The following is a 19,804-nucleotide window of genomic DNA, read 5'->3' on the forward strand; positions in this document are numbered from 1 at the left end:
TAGAGAGATGCCAAATAGCTTGTTGGAGGAGCATTTGTTTTATTTATATATTTCGGGCAATTGTTTCTCCTCGGTGGGGGAACACCTCATACAAATGAGATCATCTGTCCAGATATTCCCCCTGAATTGAACGTTATCAACACTTGGCTCACTTTGCATTTTCTGAGGCTCGCCCCCTCCTCCTTCGTGGCGGCCATGAATCAACTGTGAAGTTTAATTTAGTGTGTGTGTGTGAACCGCTGTGAGGGGAGGTGTTGGCGGCGTGGATGTTTGTGGGGGAACGTTTGTGTGTGTGTTTGCGCTTTTGTGTCTGTGTGTTTGAGGCGTGGTGTGTGTTCAGACAGTGGGGAGTTATTTTTTTTTTGTGTGTGGCGAGCGAGGCTGAGGCGAGCAGAATTCCAGAAGCTTTGGATGGTGTTCTGGAGGGCTCAGTGGTTTCACTGGAGCACAGTCCAATCCGGTTAAGTAGGGTTGACTCATTGGTTACCGCGCACTGCTGCTGTGGGCTAAGACCACCTGGTACCCATCTCGCCCTCCCTCCGGCTTGACTCAACACTGCACAGCTCTGGAAGGAACTCACTGCTGCTGCCACCCTGCCTGCCACTGGTTACTTACCGAGAGGATTTCCTCTTCATTTTAGGATGCTCATTCTGTGTTTTCCCATTTCCACCATCCTATTGAAAATATGAATATTGAATGAGTAAGGTTTTAGTTGGGAAATTGGTCATATTGATGATTGCAGTCAGATGCAAATACATGAGAGGAGTAAGAAAACAAAAGGTTTTACATGGCAAAGATACAAGACACAAAATGCATCCTCAGACTTCTTTCTAGGGATTTAATGACTAGTGAAAGTAAACAAACATAAACAAACCCTCTTCTTATTCAGCACTCTAAGTAACAAACCAGAGCCGCCAGAAATGTCTAGCGAGCTGGCATTTCCCCCAGTACTTTTCAATCTGGTGTGACGCCCGGCACATCACTTTCAAAGCAGCAGCACAGAACACCTTTACCAGACATAGTCATAGTTCATGACTTAGAAAAAACTTTTGCAATGGTAAAGAAGCACGCTTACTTGACAAGTTGACATAGTACCTCCTCCAATTTCTGCCTGTTTTATCTAGTGACTACGACCCTGTCCCAGTGTACCCCCACACTCGCTGCGACAGGTGGATTCACTTGTCAGTCACAGTGTTCTCCTAGCTACAGCTACAGGGACTCATCAACTACGCCTCTCACAGCTTAGTTGATATCTTTTGACAGTCTGCATTCTGCACTTGGTTTCTTTTTTCCGCTCACCCTCCTCTCCTGCCTGAGATGTGCCTGCACCAATCCGTCGAGACTCTACCCCGCTACGTCAAAAGCAAATGTATGGTCCCACAAAGGACTTCCAATGTGTGACTCCCACTATTGCATGGACTAGGGCAGATACAGCTGCTGTTTTACCAGAGCTGAAGAGAGGCAAGGGCGTTAGAACAGGATGACATAATGAATGAAATAAAGGGCCTGGGAATGGTTGGTCGGCTATACCTAGAATTAGCTAAACTCATCCATATTTTTTGTGTGATACCAGCGTCAGAACGACTGCCAAAGCACAGAGGCTTAACAGTACGGCTATTCTTCACCCGGACAGGTGGGCAGCGCTTTACCTAAATAAAATAAGGAAATATCTTTGCACTGAAATTAGCAAAAATAAATACACTTTTGAATGTTTTAACCTATAAAAGATCTCTCAGCTTTGGCGCTTAAACCGTTTTGTCAATAGGAGCTGTGTTAGCATTTATTTTTTTTTACATTTCCAAATTAAACTTGCCTCTACTCAAATCTATCGTACAATATTGCATATATTTATTAATTGGACTAGAAAACGTCTTATACGTATCATCTATAAGGAGTATAGAAAATTTTGTCCTCTGATGTACAGAACATTTCTACAGCACTTTCATGACAGGGTTCAGATTCAGAATTTTACCTCTGATCTGGGGCTGTTTATAAGGCCACAGTGAATGCTATGAAGAAACCATCACTGCGCATACGTCTTCTCTGGGTGTCTGACGTCATCACGTTTTCAATGAAATCGATGGACGTTCCAAGCCATTAAAATGACCCAAAATGTACAGAGACGCCCTTTCTCCAACGATTGCCTCAAGCTGAAAGGCCATACGGACCTGTCTCGTATCCACGTCGTTTTCTACCAGCAATATTTCCCGAGTCATGTTTTTCAGTCTTGTGAAGTGTGAATTTAAAAATCCATAACGATAATGTAGTGAATTTGAACCGTTTTATATCAATTTATACCCGTTAGTGCCGATTCTTGAGTAATATTATTTGTCGTTGCCTCGAAAAGTTTGACAACGCTTTAAGGTGTCGGTGTCGTTAGTGCATGAACATTTCGAGACAGAGGACATCTAATCGACCAAAAGACGTTTATAACATAGAAAGATACATTGCCAGCAAGAAATATGATGGAAGATCAGCTCAAAGTAAGCAATATTTAATATGATAAACCAGTGTTCTGTCGAAATATTTTAAACGCAAATATCGCCATTTTGTTTGTATAGCTTTCACTTGGCCAACCCTGTATTGAAAAGTAAGGTAATTTTAAAAATGTAAATCAGCGGTTGCATTAAGAACTGAATTTGTCTTTCGATTCTCCTGTCAACCCTGTATTTTTTGAGTCAAAGTATATGATTGCTTTTAATTAAAACTAGATCAACTCTGATAGACCATGACAGTCAGACATATTGAGGCTTGATTTTCCTAGTATTTCATTGTGTAACCACGTTTGTATGGCTAAATATGCACCTTTTCGAACAAACTGTATATGTATGTTGTAAAATGATGTTACAGGAGTGTCATCGGAAAGAATTCTGAGAAGGTTAGTGAAAAAATTAATATCTTTGGCGGTGGTTTACGTTATCAGCGCTCTTTGGCGGAATCGATGCTCTGTAACGCTTGGAATCATGTAGTATGCTAACTTTAGTTTATTGTGTTTTCGCTGAAAACGCTTAGAAAATCTGAAATATGGTCTGAAATCACAAGAATGGTCTTTCCATTGCTATGCTTGTCTATTTTTATGAAATGTTTTATGATGAGTAAATTGGTCATACACGTTGCTCTATCTAGTAATTCTAGTGATTTGATGGTCGGTGCAATTGTAAACTGTGATTTCTACCTGAAATATGCACTTTTTCTAACAAAAACTATCCTATACCATGAATATTTATCAGACTGTCATCTGATGGTTTTTTTTATAGGTTTTGGCTATCAAATATCTTAGTTTGAGCCGAATTGGTGATAGCACCTGAAGGAGTAAGAAACTGATGGAGTTAGAATAGTGGTGTATTTTGCTAACGTGTTTAGCTAATAGATTACATATTTTGTCTTCCCTGTACAACATTTTAAAAATCTGAATGGTGCTTTATTCACAAGATCTGTATCTTTCATCTGGTGTCTTGGAACTTGTGATTTAATGATATTTAATGCTACTATTACTTCTGGAAGCTATGCTATCTATGCTAATCAGTGTGTGGGGGGTGGGGGGTGCTTCCCGGATCCGGGTTTCTGAGGCATGTAAAGTTAATAAAGACGATGTAACCCTGCTTTGCAAAAAGCTTAGACGTCCTCCAGTGATAAAAAAAAGAAGAAGAGTTTCCTATTGAAAGCGTATCCCAAGTATAAAATACAGTCAAAGTACACCACACTTCAGAAAGACGCGCACGTAGATAGAAATGTTTAACCATTTTATTAAGCAATGAATTAATGCAAGTCTTCATGTATAGGCTCTCTCCTTCAGTGTAGCTCACTGCCCAAGCAAAGCATCAATATAATATAGCCTACAGGCAGTGAGCAGACCCGGTCAGCTTAAATAGACTGCCAATAAGGTAGGTGTGATTGTTACTAGTCTCTAATTGCTGCCATCTCAGCTGATGCGTCAGCCTGAGGCGGGGCACTCGGTTTCCCTTCTGAACTGGTTCCGCTTAATTTCAGAAAGAAAACGCCATGTAGAAATATGTTTAACCATTTATTAAGCAATGAATAATTCAAGTCTTGGCATATAGGCTCTGCTCCTTCAGGGTAGATCACTGGCCAAGCAAAGCATCAAAAGAAAATAGTCTACGAGTAGTGAGAGCGGTAAGCTATACCAATCCCCCAAAACAGCAAAACCTTACGCCAGCCGACAGTGTAGCTATGCCAGATATAATCCCTTGATCAGCTAAAGTAAACCTACAAGGGCCTCCTGAGCGCGGCGGRTTAAGGCACTGCATCGCAGTGCTAGAGGCGTCACTACAGACCCAGGTTCGATCCTGTGCTGTATCACAACCGTCCGTGATCGGCAGTTCCATAGGGCTGCGTCCGAGGGTTTGGCCGAGGGGGCTTTACTTGGCTCATCGCGCTCTAGCAACACCTTGTGGCGYGCCGGTGACCTGCAGGCTGACCTGTGTTGTCAGTTGAATAGTGTTTCCTCCGACACGTTGGTGCGGCTGGCTTCCGGGTTAAGCAGGCGGGTGTTAAGAAGCGTGGCTTGGTGGGTCATGTTTCGGAGGACGAATGACTCGACCTTCGCCTCTCCCGAGCCCATTGGGGAGTTGCAGCYATGAGACAAGATTGAAATTGGGGAGAAGGGGGTAAAATATATAAATAAATACATAAATATAAAGTCAACCTACAATCGCAAGAATGAATACTATGTTGGAATGTTAACCATATATMGCTTAAACTGAACGACTTATGACTCTATCCCTCGTGACGTACCGCCGGGTACCCTTGATTTAAGGCCAGATAAGCTTCATCTTGGCACGTGTGAACTATCTGCCTATTTTGCCAATGTAGCAGTGTGAACCCAGCTGCCCTAGAGACGCACCGCCGGGTGCTCTCACTGATCTATACGAGTAGCCTGATCATCTGTGGCCTACATGAAATATCTATCATCTAGTGGGCTAACGGAGTGGCGCAGCATCTCAGTGCAAGAGGCGTCACTACAGTCCCTGGTTCGGATCCAGGCTGCATCACAATCGGCCGTGTTTGGGAGTCCCATAGMGCGGCGCACAATTGGCCAAGCGTCGTCTGGGTTTGGCCGGGGTAGGCCACCATTGTAAATAAGAATTTGTTCTTAACTGACTTGCCTAGTTAAATAATATATAAATATTTTTAAACACACAACCTAAGCAATATGCACGGAACTTGATTGCGATAACAACCAAAGCAATGCTATTGACGGTTAGCTGAACCCTTATGTAACTAGGCAAGTCAGTTAAGAACAGATCTCTGAACGCCGACATAGCGATCTATATAAGGCATGGAACTCGCAAATAAACTCATCACTTTTCACATCCAAAATCTCCTTGGCGTTTGATCTAATATAGCGTTCATAGGAAGCAGAGGACCAGTGCCACATGATCTCRAGTGTGGATGCAGGGACAGATAGAGAAGCCGTTGAAGCGGCGCCGATGCAAAACGAATAAGTTTGCGTGTAGCTCAGGAGATGGCCTCGCAGGAGGAGACAGAGCCGTGATGAAAAATCAGTATCTTGTCATTGGTTTGCCTGCATCAGTGACGAATAATGGATCACCCGGAGTGGCCAGTGGTCGCCATTGCAGGTAGCGGAAAAGAGGACAGAAAGGAGGGTTAGTTTGAGCAATGGTACCTTTACCCTTCCTATCAGTTTGGGAATGCTTACCCAACACGGTGAACGTGTGTCCCTGATTAAATCGTGAGATCATGCAATGATTAAAAAGAAATTAATACGAACTGTATTTCCCTACCGTAAAAACTCATAGAAAGACAACTGCCTCAAGTACAAATTATTGTATGAGCCGAACACCCTTAACATGAATCTATTCATACAGAGTGAGGGTGATGGTGACCTTTGTCGTTGCCTGAAGATTGCTCTTTTGAAGCCCATTAGGCAGATGCAACATAGCTAATGGAACACAGGCCGACAATCATGATCATATACCAATACTGCAAGAACTCGGGTAGGTTTCACAATCCTCAGAAACATTTTAAATTGTAACATGGTAGCAGCAGAGGATCAGAGAGAAGTAGCAGCGGCGACGCAGAATTGGTTGCCAATAGCTCAGGGCTATCCCTCGGCACTGACGAAGGAACCAGAGCCGCGATGAGATCCAGTGTCTTCTCACTGGTTGCCAGCATCAATGTTGAACAGAGGTTCGCCAGCTGCTGCCCGTGCTCAGCATGCAGGCAGCGTAACATGAGATAAAGCAGTGTTAGTTCCGGTGATGACAAGTGTTCCACATGTGATCATACATAATGCAAACAGAACTTAAGAGATCACGCAAAAATGAAAGGGAAGGAACACCCCCTGAAGCCATCATACAGACCGCATCTGGAAAAGCGTATTTTTGAACACCATTGCCTTAACGTGATTTTCAAACCTGCGCTACTGAGAGAGGAGATACTCTTTTGATATGCCTGACTGAATTTGGAATAGAAAAGACATGCGCGGTTATATAACAGAAGACATTGTACAGAGAGAAGACCATACAGTAGACTGATGCATGGCACAGCTCAGCATACCATCACGTAGCAAAAAAAGCCACACAGTATTACTAAAACCCGAGAACCGCAGCAAAACGTTAGCTACGTACCCACCTTATCTAAATAGCCTAATGTCATACTGAAATTGCTCAGCAGTAGCTGATGCMTCTGCAGCGTGCACAGTGGGAGTGACCTGATAATCAAAACCTACAAATAGTCTACCTGAGCTGAAGGCTTACCGACAGATACCATTAGACATAGCCATGAGAGAAGAATAAATTACCTGATAACGAGAGTGAGACCCCATAGATTACTAGAATAAGCCTAAAATAAGCTCTAAGAGACCTTCCCAAAAAGAGGCAATGAATGCTTGATCACTAACACTGATCGCCATGTGGGTGTTAAGCAATCCCACCACATGCTGGGTAATCCTAGTATAAACAGCCCATKTAACATGGTTGACACTATAGCAGCCTTGATTAGTCATCGCACAGCTATACGGCGTCAGCTCCCCCACTAAGGTCCAGGGTGATAACTTAAAATCTGAAGAGGAAAGGTTAGGATTAGGCAGTATTCATTTAAATTTCATTTAAAATGATTCATTTAAAATGAGGCCTCAATCATATAGAAAATTTGTGGGCAGAACTGAAAAAGTGTGTGCGAGGAAGGAGGCCTACAAACCTGACTCAGTTACTCTAGCTCTGTCAGGAGGAATGGGCCAAAATTCACCCAACTTATTGTGGGAAGCTTTTGGAAGGCCACCCAAAATGTTTGACCCAAGTTAAACAATTTAAAGGCAATGCTACCAAATACTAATTGAGTGTATGTAAACTTCTGACCCACTGGGATTGTGATGAAAGAAATAAAAGCTGAAATAAATAATTCTCTCTACCATTATTCTGACATTTCACATTCTTAAAATAAAGTGGTAATCCTAACTGAACTAAGACTGGGAATTTTAACTAGGATTAAATGTCAGGAATTGTGAATAACTGAGTTTAAATGTATTTGGCTAAGGTGTATTTAAACTTCCGACTTCAACTGTATGTGAAAACGGCACATTTCTAAAATAGAACGTTAAGTTCTACATGATAATGTTGTTCCAAAAAATGTATAAACAGTAGTTTTCAAACTTGGGGAGCAAAAAAATACCCTCTCTCTGGCTAGAAACGCGTTGCAGGTTTTGAAAATCAGTCTCCCTTTTAATCAGTGGTGGGAACCTACATTATTTTTCAATCGTTTCATTCTGAACAGAACCATATATTTTATATATATTTTTAATGGTTTCCATTTCTGTTCCCAGAACTGGTTCCAACTCCTGCTTTAAATCCTGCCCTGTCATGTCACAGATTTATTTATTTATTTWACATTTTGACTATGATTCTAATCTTTTAAACCACAGATCATAGAAACGTGCCATTTTTACATATGTAGACATGGTATGGCGCTGGAGATAATGAATATGAGGTTGAAAAGTGGCGGAATTGCCCATTAACGTTGTGTGTGTATAGAGTGAGATTCATATTTAAAGACACTGTAACCATTCTGTGCATAAAGCTCAGCCCTGCTATAGRAGTTCACTAAGCTACACATCTCGGTTAGGGCCCCCAACCAAGTCTTGCTTAGGGCCACCAAAAGGCTAGGGCCGGCCCTTTTACAGAGTATGTTGTCCATTGAAATTGTCTCTGGCTCTTTTGATATCAGATTCAGAATGGATAACAAGGTTGGTGGTAGTTTGGAAGGGTTTGATCCATCATATGAGCCGACAATAAAAAATAAAATGTCATATAGTCATAGCTTCCCTTTTCATCTGTGCTATCTATAATAATAATAATAATAATGATGATGATAATCATATTTTTTCATAGCCTACGAATAGGACCGAGTTTTACCTAACCAGGTCATGAGATCAGGAAAAACTCCAGGCCKCAGAAAAGACACGTGCAAATTTTGTATCCACCTCTGTATCAAACACCTTTTACCCCAAAAGGCTCGCTGTTGATGGCCAATACACATTATTAGTTAGAACCCTTTTTTTTTACCATAAATTAGGGTTGCTGGGCCTTTTTTGAATGAATGCAAAACAGGAGAAATAACATCACCATTTGGACTCCAAAGGTGCCCAGAACACACATTCCAATGATCCAACAATGTAAACGGTGGCTTTTCTGCCTTCCCACAAGCACAGCTTTTCCGACACGGCACTTCTCAGTTTTTTCCCGGGGGGCTCTTGATTGTAAGAGGTTGGAATGCTCTTTGGACAAGTTTTGTTAGCAAGCCTTGTTATCCAGGGAAACCTACAATAAGTACATGTACAGCGCATCATTACAGTCAGTTGCCYCTTGAATGTGCTCTGGGTACGTTTTCAGCATTCTGCTGGACCTAACTCTGCTCTGCTGGAGTGGTACCATTCCAACTGCAAAAAGAATAATAGTTGCTTCTGAGTGAGATGTCCGCCCACACCAGTCTTTTSAACCTTATCACCTCCTTGGCGTTAGAGAGGCACTCTCCAAGGCCGGCACTGTGTCAAAAAAAGCCTTGCCAGGGAGGAGAAGCCATTCACAGTGAAATGTACAAGCATTTCTAAAGGTTCTGCTGCGTTCCAGCTGCCGGTGGAGGCGGCGTGAAAAGAAAGCCTTTCAGGGATTTCTAGCTGGAGGTCAGCTGCCATTGTAGACGGGACTGAATGCTTTCCCAGTGTGTGAGGATGCTGCTGCTGCTGCCTGCCTGCACATTTCTTGCCAGTCACACGTGCACATACATTTTCTTGTWTTATTGTAAATTACAATGTGCAGCAGTGTGACCCGGAATGTCTCCTTTTTCTCCATTTTTCTGTCAGCCCACTGTGATTTATATTTTCAGTGTGCTTTTTTTCATCCACACGAGCACACGCGTGCACATTCACATGCATTCACACAGCAAACATACAAGCACATGCACACTCATGACCCTACTGAATGGGTGGCAATATACACACCACAGCTCAAACCCTCTGCTCATGTGCTCAGCTCTGTACACAGCCTATGAGATATAGGCTTTGTATGCAGCGAAGTTTGTGAGAAAGACCATATACTCGGTATATACACTGAGTGTACAAAACATTTGGAACGCCTGCTCTTTCCATGACAGAGACTGACCCCAACAATGCTCCCTGTAAGTAGCGCATTTACGCGCAGTAGCCCTGGGACTGCCGCGCAGCTCCACCCGGGACTGCCACGCAGAAMAAATATCAGTCCACAGAGAGAAGCATGAGATTGAACTTCACTTAACTTTCTAGAGCAGTGGTCACCAACCGGATTGACTGGTCGATCTCCAAGGCATTCCTAGTCGATCGCCAAACATTTTGGTAAAAAACCCCCGATAAAGCCTTGTCCTATTTTCTTTTAATTCTCGGGCTGTTGGCAGTAGGTGCACCCGATTTCAGCTYCCCTGCCCGCCAGGCAGGTGAACTGTTGCCATTTTGAACCATTTCATGTGTCTGAAGGTACAAATTCTGCCTTACCGGTGGTCCCGGAAAGCAAATCAAGTGCAATAGCCCTACCGCTCGCAAATCGGATGGCTCAGATTACCGTGTCTGCAGTAAAGTAGCAGGCATAAAAGAAAGCTACAGCGAAGTTGATACTGTGAGATTTCAAAACGTTTAAAACCATGACTAGAGAGAGACTGTCAACGAAACACAGCAACGAGCTGCTGTTTTTATGATTGAGTTCATGTTTAAATTCTTACTCAGCACTGTCAACACTTTGTATTCAACACTTTTATAAGCCATAAAATGTGCTTTCTTCCTATTTCCATTCATCTCTACAACAAGCATTGCAGCAGGATAAATGAGTGTATCCATAGGCTTGCGTTGTTATTATTAGTGGCTTGCATCTTTTTGAATATCAAGGAATATTTCCCTTTCCCTGTTCATATGAGTAACGACATGAATTTGTGCATGAGGCAGAAATAATGCGGTGCGACTCGAGTTTTGCCATCAGCTGGAAGACTGTGTCCCTTTTTTTGTTTAATGTCAGTGGAGGAAAGGGAGAGCGGAGGGATGTTGAGAGGCGAACCCTCAGTCTGCTGCTCCCCCTCCGCTGAGACTGACCATCAGATGCAGGCACCATCAGCCCAATYAAATGAAAAGCTCACTCTACTGTGCCTCACAAGTTATACAACAACGGATCTATTACCGGGGTGATCATATTGCTTACCTAGTGTTTTGAAATGTAATTGGAAAAAAATGTCCTGAACAACAATACATTGGCAGGCAATTGAAGCAATGATAATGTATTGGTTCTTTAGCTTACTGCACAAACCTCATTGCTACAGTACTGTTTTTAATTGGTTAATGTTGCATAGGCTTACGTTTAAGTCATGTTAAAAACAAATCTGATTAGTAGATCTCYGCRTGCATTTTGACTCCGTGATCTTGACTCAGAAAAGGTTGGTGACCACTGTTCTAGAGTTTTCCCTGTTTACACTATCAACGTTTCCCTTTACTGTAGCAATTGTYWTCGAATCAATGCAATATTAGCCACATTCAATGCAACATACTGAAACAAAATTAACTATGCAAGAGATTTTGTTGTAGGCAGAACGCATCGGAGTAGGGTTTTATTGTATTGACACACGACTCAACCCGTACTCTACACAGACCGGTGCGGCATAACCGATCAGAGCTGCAGTAGGCTTATATGAAATTGACCATTGCCATATATGGATCTGTGACATTTACTTTGAACTGGACTGTGRTTACAGCATGAGCGGTCGTGAGTAGATGCGCTTGTTTTGATATTTAAGCGAGAGCTGCATGTAGCCACGTGTGCACATTTTATTCATATCCTTTGCTAGTTAGTGAGTTATTAGCCCAATTTTATAGATCATTTGTAGCCAGCAATAGGGGAGTGATTTGCTTTCTACAAGAGCACAAAACTAATACATTTCTGGACATCTTAAAAAAGAGAGTCAGGTAAAGAGCTTTTTTTGTTTAAAGGGGCAATGTTGAATTTGGAGGCTGGCTTGAATAAGCTAAGAAGCCAATAGGCAGAGGATAGCATAATTTGTCTGATTCTCTGTAATAATGGTATGGGAATGCATTTTATTTTGTAAAGTGCTTTCTTGCATCAAACACAACATTTTCAGGCACCTCCTTGTCTGAAGGACAAGTAGATTAACAGGTTAAGGTCAAGCCCTGCATYTTTTMTTTTTTTTAATTCTCATGGAATGTAGGCCTACATTTAACACCACACATTGACTGCTACTGTAGGCTGAATGATAGAACKGCTATTTCCATGTTAAAATGTTATGGGATGGATTTTCTCTCATTGTTTTTGATGGCAGCCAATCTGGTAGGCCTACATTATGATCAAATAGCCACAGTAGCCTACTTGGCCACTGTTACAACTGTAACTTAAAGCAGGTTCAGACTCAGTGTTCACAGTAAACGTGCTCTGGAACTTGCACAGAATTTTCACAATGTTCAAGTTTGCGCTCAGCAGACCAGAAATGTTCTCACCTACTGGCACCAAAAACTTTATAGGGAACATTGCTGACCAGGTGAAAGCTATGATCCCTTATTGATGTCACCTGTTAAATCCACTTCAATCAGTGTAGATGAAGGGGAGGAGACAGGTTTAAACCTCTCTAGGGTACGTGAGACGGTAGCGTCCCACCTCTTCAACAGCCAGTGAAACTGCACGGCGCCAAATTCAAAACAGAAATCCCATAATTAAAACTCCTCAAACATACATGTATTTTACACTATTTTATAGATACACTTGTTGTAAATCCAGCCACAGTGTCCGATTTCAAAAAGGCTTTACGACGAAAGCAAACCAAACGATTGTTAGGTGAGTGCCTATTCACAGAATAACACAGCCATTTTTCCAGCCAAAGAGAGGATTCACAAAAAGCAGAAATATAGATAAAATTTATCACTAACCTTTGATGATCTTCATCAGATGACACTCATAGGTATTCATGTTACACAATACATGTATGTTTTGTTCGGTAAAGTTCATATTTATATCCAAAAATCTGAGTTTACATTGGCGCGTTACGTTCAGAAGCACGTTCCAAAACATCCGGTAAACATCCAAAACATCCGGTAAATTTTGCAGAGCGCCACATCCATTTACAGAAATACTCATTATAAATGTTGATGAAAATACAAGTATTAAACATGGAATTTTAGATGCACTTCTCCTTAATGCAACCGCTGTGTCAGATTTCAAAAAAGGTTTACGGAAAAAGCAAACCATGCAATAATCTGAGTCGGCGCTCAGAGCCCAATCAAGACACAAATATATCCGCCATATTGTGCAGTCAACAGAAGTCAGAAATAACATTATAAACATTCACTTACCTTTGATGATCTTCATCAGAATGCACTCTCAGGAATACCAGTTCCACAATAAATGTTTGTTTTGTTCGATAATGTCCATCATTTATGTCCAAAATCCTCCTTGTTGTTCTAGCGTTCAGTACACTTTCCAAACTCACGACGCGCGGGCAAGTCCAGCGAAAGTACGGACGAAAAGTAAAAAAAGTTATATTACAGTCCGTAAAAACATGACAAACGAACTATTGAATCAATCTTTAGGATGTTTTTAACATAATTCTTCAATAATGTTCCAACCGGAGAATTCCTTTGTCTTCAGAAGTGCGATGGAACAGAGCTCGCTCTCACATGAACGCGCATGGTCAGCGCATGTTCAGGTCATGGTAGACCTTACTCAATCCCCTCTCATTCGGCCCTACTTCACAGTAGAAGCATCAGACAAGGTTCTAAAGACTGTTGACATCTAGTGGAAGCCTTAGAAAGTGCAACATTACCAATATCCCACTGTATCTTCAATAGTAGCAGAGTTGAAAATCGACCAACCTCAGATTTCCCACTTCCTAGTTGGATTTTTTTCTCAGGTTTTTGTCTGCCATATGAGTTCTGTTATACTCACAGACATCATTCAAACAGTTTTAGAAACTTCAGAGTGTTTTCTATCCAAATCTACAAAAAATATGCATATTCTAGCTTTTATGGCTTTGTAGCAGGCCGTTTACGCTGGGCATGCTTTTCATCCGGACGTGAAAATACTGCCCCCTACCCCAAAGAAGTTAAAGAATGATTTTTAATTTTCGAGACAATTGAGACATGGATTGTGTATGTGTGAGGGTGAATGGGCAAGATACAATTTTGAAGTGACTTTTGAACGGGATACGGCAGTAGGTGCCAGTTTGTGTCAAGAACTGCAACGCTGCTGTGTTTTTCACGCTCAACAGTTTCCCGTGTGTTTCAACAATTGTCTACCACCCAAAGGACGTCTAGCCAACTTCACACGACTGCTGGAAGCATTGGCGTCAACATGGGCCATRGTACCTGTGTAACGCTTTCGACACCTTGTGGTCCATGCCCCGACGAACTAAGGCTGTTCTGAGGGCAAAAAGGGGGTGCAACTCAATATTAGGAAGGTGTTCCTCATGTTTTGTGCGCTCTGTAATTTGTAAGATATGGGCCCTCTATGTAGTCTATGAGATAAAGGCTATATATGTAGTCTGAGTTATAGGCTCTGTACACAGCCTGTGAGATATAGGCTTTGTATGCAGCCAAGCCTTTGAGGAAGACAATATACTCTGTATATAGTTTGTGAGATATACACTAGTGTATGTAGTCTGAGATACAGTGCCTATAAAAAGTTACCACCCTTGGATTTCTGAAAATGTTATTGTTACAAAGTGGGTTTAAAATGTATTTAATTGTCTATTTTTTGGTCAATCTACACAATACTCTTGTCAAATGACAAATAAAACACTAATATACCTTGATTAGTTAAGTATTCATTCCCCTGAGTCAAAACATGTTAGAAACACCTTTGGCAGCAATAACAGCTGTGAGTGTTTTGGGGGTAAGTCTCTAAGAGCTTTTTTCTGTCAAGGTGTTGGGTATCATGGCTAGATAGCAATTTAAGTCTTGCCATAGATTTTCAATCAGATTGAAGTCAAAACTGGCCACTCAGTGTCTTCTTGTTAAGCAACTCCAGTGTATATTTTGCTTTGTGTTGTAGGTTATTGTCCCGCTGAAAGGTGAATTCCTCTCCTGCTGTCTGGTGTTTGCCTGTGCTTCGCTCCATCACGTTTTTCATCCTGAAAACTTCCCGGTCTTTGCTGATGTTAAACATACCCATACCTTGATGCAGCTGCTAACATGCTTGAAAATAAGGAGGCAGTTATTCAGTGACGTGTTGGATTTTCCCCAAACAAAGGCTTTGCATTTAGGCCAAAAAGTGTGTTCCTTTGCAGTATTACTTTAGTGCCTTGTTGCATACATATGCATGTTTTGCATATTTCTATCCTGTATATTTAAATATTTTTCACTCTTGTCATTTAGGTCATTATTGTGGAGTCACTACAATGTTGTTGATCCATCCTCAGTTTTCGCTCATCACAGCCATTGAACTCGCTGTTTTCAAATCACCAATGGTCTCATAGTGACATCCCTAAGCAGTTCCCTTCTTGTCCTGCAGCTCAGTTTAGAAGGACTACATCTTTGATGTGTCTGGGTGGGTTTAATACATCATCCACAGCACAATGATTAACTTGACCATTCTTAAAGATTTATTCAATATCTCTTTTGTTATTGTTAACCATCTAGCAATCACTGCCCTTTATGAGGCTTTACCTGGTCTTTGTAGTTTAATCTGTTCTTGAAATTCAATACCTTACTGAGGGACCTTAAAGATGTTTTATGTATGGGGACAAAAGAAGGGTACCCCCCCTAGACTACATTTCTTTTCACTTTGACATGGTCTTTTTTGTAGATCAATGACCGAAAATTACAATTAAATATATTTCAATCCCACTTTGTAACGCAACAAAATGTGAAAAAAGTTAAAGGGGGGTGTGGACTTATTATAGGTGCTGTAGCCTCTGCGTGTGGTCTGTAGGATCTGAGATAAAGCCTCTGCGTGTAGTCTGTAGGATCTGAGATAAAGCCTCTGCGTGTAGTCTGTAGGATCTGAGAATAAAAGCCTCTGCGTGTAGTCTGTAGGATCTGAGATAAAGCTCTGCGTGTAGTCTGTAGGATCTGAGATAAAGCCTTCTGCGTGTAGTCTGTAGGATCTGAGATAAAGGCATCTGCGTGTAGTCTGTAGATCTGAGATAAAGCCTCTGCGTGTAAGTCTGTAGGATCTGAGATAAAGCCTCTGCGTGTAGTCTGTAGGATCTGAGATAAAGCCTCTGCGTGTAGTCTGTAGGATCTGAGATAAAGCCTCTGCGTGTAGTCTGTAGGATCTGAGATAAAGCCTCTGCGTGTAGTCTGTAGGATCTGAGATAAAGCTCTGCGTGTAGTCTGTAGGATCTGAGATAAAGCCTCTGCGTGTAGTCTGTAGGATCTGAGATAAAGCCTCTGCGTGTAGTTCTGTAGGATCTGAGATAAAGCCTCTGCGTGTAGTCTGTAGGATCTGAGATAAAGCCTCTGCGTGTAGTCTGTAGGATCTGAGATAAAGCCTCTGCGTGTAGTCTATGAGAGACGGGTAACTGCCGAAATGGAAGGAAACGCCAACATAGTGTCTTAATAGGGCGTTCAATATACTTTATCCCTAATTTAGTGTTTCCATTATTTTGTKATTTACCTGTATATGCTCTGTATGCATCCTATGGAGAGAAAAAAAAGTGTCTGAGACAATATGTGCTTCATGACTTGTGTAAACCTAATGCTCTCTACACATTTTTCCATTGACTTGAGTCATAACATGAAGCTTAACACCAGTGGTGTCACACTATAGACTAGAGCCATACTCAATGTGCCAACAGACCTCTCACTGCTTAGAGGAGATCCAGTGAAACTATGTTGAGGGCTGRTTGACATTACAAACATAGTAGTACAGGAAGTCTCTTTGGCTTACTTTCTATAGCGGTTCTAGTGGAAACTGTGCCTTCAGAAAGTATTCACACCCCTTGACRGTTTACATGTTTTTTTTTTGTTAGCCTGAATTTGAAAATGATTACGTTTTAGATTTTGTGTCACTGATCGACACCCCATAATGTCAGTGTTTTTCGAAATGTTTACAAATGAATTTAAATTGAAAAGCAAAAATMTKTTGAGTCAGTAACTATTCAACCCCTTTTATGGCAAGCCTAAAATAAGTTCACGAGTAAAAATGTGCATAAGTCACAAGGGCCATGGACTCTGGGTGCAATAATGGTGTTTAACCTCTTAAATGTAATAGCAAAATGTAGATTTCCGCCTAAATAGACCTAACCAAAAGTAACTGCTATTCATGCATCTGACATGAAAAACCTTGGTATATTTGGAAAAAAGACATCTGGGAGATTGAGGAAATTATCAGAAGATATATGAGTTACATAGTTCACAAGATCAAGCACACACAAAATAACCTTTTTTATTTTGAAAGTCATCTTTCATTGACCAGCTATAAGTGAATTATTGATGACTAGAGCTGGAAACACATCAGATGGCTTCCACAACGTGAACCGTATCAGGAAAAAAATAGGATTGATAGACCTAACATCTAGAAATGGGCAGATGTTTTAGTAAGTGGTGTTAGGTGTTGTCACGGGATGTTTCCAAGTGTCCCTAAACCTTTCCAAAGTGGTATATGTCTGTAAATTAGGTAATTTCAGTGCTATTACATATTTTCAATCCCTAAATGCTATTTAAGTTTAAAAACACAATTTCTACCATATCAACCTCACTCAAACATTGTGGTGGTGTTATGGGGTATCCAGGGTACATTCAAGTGTCGTTTCATCCTCTCCAAAGAGAATGTGGTAATTGTACTGTTTTTACACACTGGATGTGCCTGAAAGTTATTGTTCACTATAAAAACTARATTTCTACAATACCAACCTCTCTCAAACATTGTGGTGGTGTCGGGGGACAGACAGGGGATATCTGTGTTTTTTCAACCTCTCCAAAGTGCCTGGACGTTTAGCCTAGGCATATCCAATGTATTGGTCCCCTGTTTACATCACACAAACTTGTCAAACACAAACTTGGTTACACACGTGTCCTTCACTAAAAAAGGTGCAAAAATAGAAACAAGCTGAACTATTTACAAATGGTGTTGGTTTTACMTCCCAGGTGTAGATTATTTAGATTTCACTTTCACCTRAGCTGGTGCATGTTGTGATTWGTCTTTGAAGCAGTCCTTCTCTGCCAGGAAACAAAAAGCAAACTGGCATTTCGGACAAAAGATCTGGCATTTTCCCTATTTTCTTTTTCAAGGGGTCTATGAAAAGCATGGGATTGTCCACAAAGAGCTTGTACCCACTGCCAAGTAAGGGGAAGTCACACCGAATTACAGTTACCCTACATTTACAAAYCGACATTACCTTAAAGTAAAAACATCAAGACTAAACTTTATCTGTACAGTGTCTCACATAGGTGTGAAGCATACACACAATGCAAACAGTAACACTTTGGAGATAAAGGCAGAGGTGAGAGCCACAAATAAACAATGGTCATGAGAGTTTAGTAGCCTCTCCAAAGTTACAAGGATGAAACTTAGAACAGCAAACTGAACTTATATGAAACATAAAAAAATATATTTTTTATTTTAACTATGCAAGTCAGTTAAGAACAAACCCGGATGACGCTGGGCCAATTGTGCGCTGCCTTAGACTGTTGTGCCACTTGGGAGCCCATAGACTAACTACTCTGGAATTATATAAAATTTAAATGACAGAGTTTAATGGCTGTGATAGGAGATAACTGAGGATGAATCAACATTGTAGTTACTCCACAATACTAACATAAATGACAGAGTGTAAAGAAGAAAGCCTTTACATAATACAAATATTCAAAAACATGTTTGCAATAAGGCAATAAAGTAATACTGCAAAAAATGTGGCAAATCAATGAACTTTTTGTACTGAATACAAAGCATTATGTTTGGGGCAAATCCAACACATCACTGAGTACCGCTCTTCATATTTTCWAGCACGGTGCTATGGTAGCTGCATCATGTTATGGTTATGTTATAACATGTTATGCTTGTCATCGGCAAGGACTAGGGAGTTTTTTTTATATAAAAGAAACGGAATAGAGCTAAGCACAGGCAAAGTCCTAGAGGATAATCTGGTTGTCTGCTTTCCAACAGACACTGGAAGACAAATCCTTAAAAAAATAATTCTCTCCCCAATTTTGTGGTATCCAATTGGTAGTTACAGTCTTGTCTCATCGCTGCATCTCCCGTACGGACTCGGGAGAGGCGAAGGTCAAGAGCCGTGTGTCCTCCGAAACACAACCCAACCAAGCCGCGCTGCTTCTTGACACAATGCCCACTTAACACGGAAGCCAACCACACCAATGTGTTGGAGGAAACACCGTACACCCGGTGACCATGTCTGCGTGCACTGCGCAGGAGTCGCTAGTACGCGATGGGACAAGGACATCCCTTCRGGCCAAACCCTCCCCTAACCTGGACGATGCTAGGCCAATTGTGCACCGCCCCATGGGTCTCCCGCTCGCGGCCGGCTGCGACACAGCCTGAACTCAAACCCAGAATCTCTAGTGGCACAGCTAGCACTGCGATGCAGTGCCTTAGACTGCTGCGCCACTCAGAAGGCCCGTACCGGAAGACAAATCCACCTTTCACCAGGACAATAACCTTAAACTCGTGACCTAGTTAATGTTCGTGACCTAGTTACAGTTTTGACTTGAATCTGCTTGAAAATCAATGGCAACACTTGAAAATGGCTGTCTAGCGTTGACCAATTTGACAGATTTTGAATATTTATTTTGAATAATAACGGGCAAATATTGGACAATCCAGGTGTGCAAAGCGCTTCGACTTACCTAGAAAGAATCACAGCTGTATTTGTGCCAAAGGTTATTCATAACGTTTATTGAATACTTATCTAATCAAGATATATCAGTGTTTCATTTTCCAATAATAATGCAATTTTTAAATTTTTATTCCTCTTTCCAATTTGACATTAGAGTATTCTGTGTAGCTCGTTGACAAGAAAATTACATTTAAATCCATTTTAATCCTACTTTGTAACACAACAAAATGTGGATAAAGTCAAGGGTGTGAATACTTTCGGAAAGGCATGCTGGTTTTTCCTTTATAGCCAATCACCCTGCCCGCATGGAGCTGTCTGCTCCACAGCCACTCAATGTGTGAGACAGCCAGGTCCGCTTCAGACCTCATCGTGCTTGAGTGTGTGAGCCAGACGAACGTCTGTGTGTGTGTGTGTGTTTTAAAACGTGAATAAGGGTACTTCTCTCAGCTGTTATTGGGYATCAGAGCTCCATCATGAGAGGAGAGCAGTAGGCAGCCCAGTTCACAGCAGCCCA

General features: G+C 41.4%; 1 protein-coding gene across 1 annotated transcript in view; it reads left to right on the forward strand.

The window, feature by feature from the left end:
• LOC111975913 (rab GTPase-activating protein 1-like) overlaps positions 1-19,804 on the forward strand; it is a 179,181-nt gene that overhangs the window by 44,099 nt on the left and 115,278 nt on the right.

This window comes from Salvelinus sp. IW2-2015, linkage group LG16 (assembly GCF_002910315.2).
Source record: "Salvelinus sp. IW2-2015 linkage group LG16, ASM291031v2, whole genome shotgun sequence".
NCBI lineage: Eukaryota > Metazoa > Chordata > Actinopteri > Salmoniformes > Salmonidae > Salvelinus > Salvelinus sp. IW2-2015.